Here is a 5,968-nt window from a genome sequence, read left to right as displayed (position 1 = left end):
GACAGCCCTTTTCGATGTTCCGAATAAAAACCCCACTTTGAGAATTTCTCAACAGACCAATTACGAGAGGACAAAGGTTGCAGACCAGACTGCTAAATCTTTTAACCATCCCACGTGGTTAAACTCTCAGACTATCGATACCGACAGAATAAGAACAAGTCTTTGATATTAATTACTAGTCTGCAGCTAGGAATTCGGTATCATTGAACGCGAAGACCGACAACCACTGAAACATCTATCCATAACGACATGAATGAATGTCACTCTGAACTGTCCATTCTAACCACGACAGAGAGGGCGGACAAACTCTCCAACAGAAACAAACTTTTCAACAGAGACCCCGACGACACACTGAGCGTAAATATATATATTGATTGCAATTGTTCCAGAATGAGTGAGGGTTCATGTGCAAAGGATTAGCATTTCAATTGTTATAATTATCAACTGTGTTGTCTTATCTCTGTCGACCCCCACTTCCCTTTTGTACACCAAGCCGCCATGCCGGTTTAGCCCACTAGGGCACATTCCCGTATCATTTCTTGTAACCATATTTACATTGTTTGTTTGTGTGTGCACTTCTGTGATTGTTTAGTTAGTTAATAAATAAATTATTTAAGATAATTGATGTATGGATGACTCATAGTGTCACGCCCTGGCCTTAGTATTCTGTGTTTTCGTTAGGATTTTGGTGAGGCCAGAGTGTGACATGGGGATTTATGTGGTTTGTTTTGTCTGGGGTTGTTTGTAGTTATGGGATTGTGGTTAGAGTAGTACTCTAGGTAAGTCTATGGTTGCCTAGGGTGGTTCTCAATCAGAGGCAGGAGTTTATCGTTGTCTCTGATTGGGAACCATGTTTAGGCAGCGATATTCTTTAGGTCTCTTGTGGGTGATTGTTCCTGTCTTTGTGGCACCATTTAGGACTGGGTTTTTTTTTTCTTTTTCTCACGTTTCTTGTTTTGTAGATTGTTGTACTTTCATCTTTATTAAAGATGTACAAAACTAACCACGCTGCATTTTGGTCCGCCTCTCTTTTCCCAGAAGAAAACTGTTACACATAGTGAAGACTGGGTTTGTGCAGATAACCAGCAATTTACGACGTTTGGAATGAGACTTAACGTGAGGTAAAATAATTAATTCATTAATTCAGAAGACTATTGATCAGAAATGAAAATATTTGAAAAGTTAAATTAGGACAATTCTAACTATGTAATCTGAATATTTTCCTTGGTGTCCCGATTTCCTAGTTAATTACAGTTACATGATTAATCAATTTAATCACGTAATACTAATTACAGAGAATCTTTAATTAACTAAAAGTCTTCATTTAATGATAAAGACACAACAGGGGGTTACAGGCACAAAGCAACGAAAGTAACAAAAGTCTAAGTATATATATATATATATATATATATATATATATATATATATATATATATATATATATATATATAATTGGTGGGGCTTTGGCTGCGAGTAATCTTTACAGTCTAGTGTATTTTTCCAGGCCTCAATTGCTACAAGGTCTCACATCAGAATTAGATGTTCATCCATGTTTCTTAAACATAAAATGTTGTTCCAAACATCACATTTCGAAGTGTTTAAGGTTAAGTTTAGGCATTAACTCTGAATGGTTAAGGTAAAGGTTTAGCATAGGCTTAAAACAAAACAAATATTCCTATCACTGGATATGAACATGCAACCTTTGGAATCAGATGCGTATGCCCATTCACCATCCCCATCCACAATGCTCTAGCAAAACTGAAATCTACTTGAAGATAACGCTCACTTTTGCCCCTAATGGTCGGTTGCCACATCTCCCGGTGTCGAATGCTGACTTGTATCACTGGTGACCTGGCTGCTCAATTGTTCCTTGACTGACACCATTCATTCTCACTGTAGATAATTCTAATGTTATAACTTGTAATAGTAACTGAATCCACAGGTTAAATGGGAGAGAGTGACCTGGTCGTCATTTTAGAGTCAAAAAATAATTCAGTAGTGCTGGCTGCCAGCAGTAACCTTCTCTGATTGATTGAGACATTCAAGGGGTTAAGTAACATAATAGATGCAAACAAATAATAATTAATTTGCAAAAAGAAAGCCACAAGAAAGCCACGCATTTCAATGCATTCCACCGAAATCAGATATGATATATAGACATTTTAAGTTGGACACCTACTACAAATCTAATTGAATTTAGTCATGTAACGAAGATGCAGCGAGTCAGGAAGCAGGGGGTGAGTTTAATAAGAACAAACATAGCGTTGATACAGGAACAAGAGTCGCGCCTAAACACAACACAGAAACAATACTGCCTAATGGATGACAACAACGGAGTGCTAGATAAAGGGGGATTAATCAGGGAGGTGATGAAGTTCAGGTGTGCCTAATGATGAGGCGCAGGTGTTCGTAATGATGGGTTGCCAGGACCGGTGGTTAGTAGACCGGCGACTTCGAGCTCTGGAGAGAGGGAGGGAGCGTGAGTAGACGTGAAACATCAACTACAGTAGAATATCTGAAGTGGAATAAAATGAAGAGTTTATTTCTAAAACACTATATTTTTCACATTTGTGCTTTTTCATTAGAAAGTATTTCTTATGGGTACCTTCGTGTGTGTGAAATATTACTGTTCTCAGATATTTTATTCATAGATTTTTAGATGTGTATTATAATGTGTTTTGCAAAATGCTACATGTCCATTATTTAACTGGAATGGAATGTTTGTATACTGTATATTTGACTGTGATATGTAGTTGTCTTACCTAGTTATCTTAAGATCAAATCACTAACTGTAAGTCACTGGATAAGAGCATCTGTTAAACGACTAATGTCGAATGTAAATGTCTTACATACAGATCTCATATTACTGTACTGATTCACAACAAAAAAATTTGTAATTTGTTTTGTTACATTTGACTGTATAAAACCTAGCAGTACTACCAATTTCTCTGAGTGAGGCGTTTTGCAAAAAAAACCAACATGGTTATTTGTCTCTCTGAAATCCTGTGTTGCTCAGTTGGTAGAGAATGGTGCTAGCAGGGTCATGGGTTCAATTCCCACAAGGAACCAGTATGAAAAAAAGTATGAAAATGTAAGGACGCTCTGGATGACAACGTCTGCTAAATAACTATAATGTAAATGAAACCATCAATGTAATATATTTCAAACAAATACTTGTCTATTGAACAACCCCATGCATTGATTAGATAGTGAAAAAACAATAATCTCTGAGAATTTCTGGAAACAATAGAACACTATGAAAAATCTGGGAAATCAAGCCTGGTATTCATAGCTGACTTTGAAAAGGCTTTTAATAAAGTACGACTGGAATTTATACATAAATGCCTGGAATATTTCAATCTCTTATACAATGGGTTAAAGTTATGTATAGTAACCCAAGGTGTAAAATAGTCAAAAATGGCTATTTCTCAGAAAGTTTTAAACTGTCACGAGGAGAGAAACAAGGTTGTCCACTATCCGCATATCTATTCATTATGGCCATTGAAATGTTAGCTATTGAAACCAGATCCAACAATAATATCAAGGGGCTAAAAATCCAGGGCTCAAAATCAAAGGTATGCTGATAATGTTTTATTTTACATCCACAATTTGGATCCCTCCATAGTCTCATAGTGAATCTAACCTCTCTGGATTAGAACCAAATAATAACACATGTAGTACATTATGTATTGGGTCACAAAAAATACAACTTTTACATTACTGTGTAGTTTACCAACACAGTGATCCGATGGTGAAGTGAACATACTCGGTATTCATATCACGAAAGAAATAAATTCTCACTACAATACATTTTTATAGAAAGTTAGCAAATATAGATAAACTCTTGCTACCATGGAAAGGAAAAAACCTGTCTATTTGTGAAAAATTCACCCTGATTAACTCTTTAGTCATATCCCAGTTTACCAATTTGCTTATGGCCCTGCCTACACCTAATGACCTGTTTTTTAAATTATATGAGGAAAATATTTTAAATTGTATTTGGCATGGGACACCAGACATTTTTTTTACAGGTAAGGAATTAGAATTTGGAGGGGAATAATTATTAAATATTAAAGTGTTAGACCTCTCACTAAAGACTTCTGTCATGACTTCTGCCGAAGTTGGTCCCTCTCCTTGTTCAGGCGGCGTACAGTGGTCGACGTCACCGGCTTTCTAGTCACCACCGATCCATGTTTCATTTTCATTTTGTTTTGTCTTCATCATACACACCTGGTTTCCATTCCATTAATTATGTTCCTTATTTAACCCTCTGACTTCCCTCTCTGTTTGTGCGTAATTGTTTGTCATGTGGGTTCGTGTTAGTGCTCTGGATTATTGTGTTTTTCCTTGTTGGAACTTTACTTATATTTTGAGTACATTTTGGACTATTACTCATATCTGTGTCCTGCGCCTGACTCCAATGAAGGCTGGACTTTCCAGCCTTCATTGGGGTGGCTATGTGATGTAAGCCGACACCAGAGTCAATTGTTACTACAGGTCATAAACTCACTTACATGGGCTGAAGAGACTGAGATTCAGAAGCAAATATACATTGATTAAACAATTAACATATACAGTTCCCTAATTTACCTTTATTGTAATGCATGATGACTTGTGTTTAGTAAAACGAACTGTGTAAATGTCTAGTAGATGGCTGCTATTGCCTTACCTATGTGTTGTTAAAAAGCCAATCTAATGACTTGTTAGGCTATATTGCACATTGCCCAGTGTCTAAATGTTCCCCTGAATCCCCCTTCCATAGTTGGCATAGTGGCTATGAAATCAAATCAAAGTTTATTTGTCACGTGTGCCAAATACAACAGGTGTAGGTAGACCTTACAGTGAAATGTTTACTTACAGGCCCTAACCAACAGTGCAATTTTTTAAGTAAAACATAGGTATTAGGTGAACAATAGATAAGTAAAGAAATAAAAAAACAACACTAAAAAGAGAGGATATATACAGGCACCGGTTAGTCGGGCTAATTGAGGTAGTATGTACATGTAGGTATGGTTAAAGTGACTATGCATATATGATTAACAGAGAGTAGCAGGAGCGTAAAAGAGAGGTTAGGGGGGGGCGGAACAATGCAAATAGTCCAGGTAGCCATTTGATTACCTGTTCAGGAGTCTTATGGCTTGGGGGTAAAAGCTTTTGAGAAGGCCTTTGGTCCAAGACTTGGCACTCCGGTACCATGCGGTAGAAGAGAGAACAGTCTATGACTGGGGTGTCTGGGGTTTGACAACTTTTAGGGCCTTCCTCTGACATCGCCTGGTGTAGAGGTCCTGGATGGCAGACAGCTTAGCCCCAGTCATGTACTGGGCCGTACACACTACCCTCTGTACTGCCTGTATATTGTATATACATAGTGTCTGTATATTGTATATTTCATACAATATACCGTCAAAATATTAGGCCTAACTGGCAGTAGTAACCTACATGATTTGTGTCAGTAAGTGTGTGTCTTTCTCTATTTTCTTCCTACCTCGACTGCACCACAGCAAATGATCTGTCATTTCTCAGAGACACAGGCCTCGGACCAGCAGAACCAGAACTTTTAGGAAATAAGTAGATTAATTTCACACATTTCGCAACATCGGCCTCAAGAGCCCTTTTTTGGCACCCTCATTACGTTTTCGGTTTTGACTGAGTGACTGACAGTCAGAGCAGGTCTCACTCTCTTTGATGATGAAAGTTGGACTTTGAATGTCAACCACTGGTCAGCCAAATGCTCAATATTGATTATGACAACAGAGAAACAGCACAAAGGTTATAAAAAAACTTGCTCATGGGCCACCAGCCATGTCTGTGTTTGCGAGCAGGTCATCTTTTCTCAGACTTAGTCATACAGCACAAAGTCAATTTGCCACGTGTTCTCATCAAACATTTTAGACATAAGCTCTGTTGCAACAAAGATCCACCAAAAGCCAATATTTCACACAAAAATAAATAAAACCCCACATTTACT

Source organism: Oncorhynchus mykiss, chromosome 2 (assembly GCF_013265735.2).
Source record: "Oncorhynchus mykiss isolate Arlee chromosome 2, USDA_OmykA_1.1, whole genome shotgun sequence".
NCBI classification, from domain to species: Eukaryota; Metazoa; Chordata; class Actinopteri; order Salmoniformes; family Salmonidae; genus Oncorhynchus; species Oncorhynchus mykiss.
The sequence above is the reverse complement of the archived record's forward strand: the minus strand, read 5'-3'. Positions refer to the sequence as shown.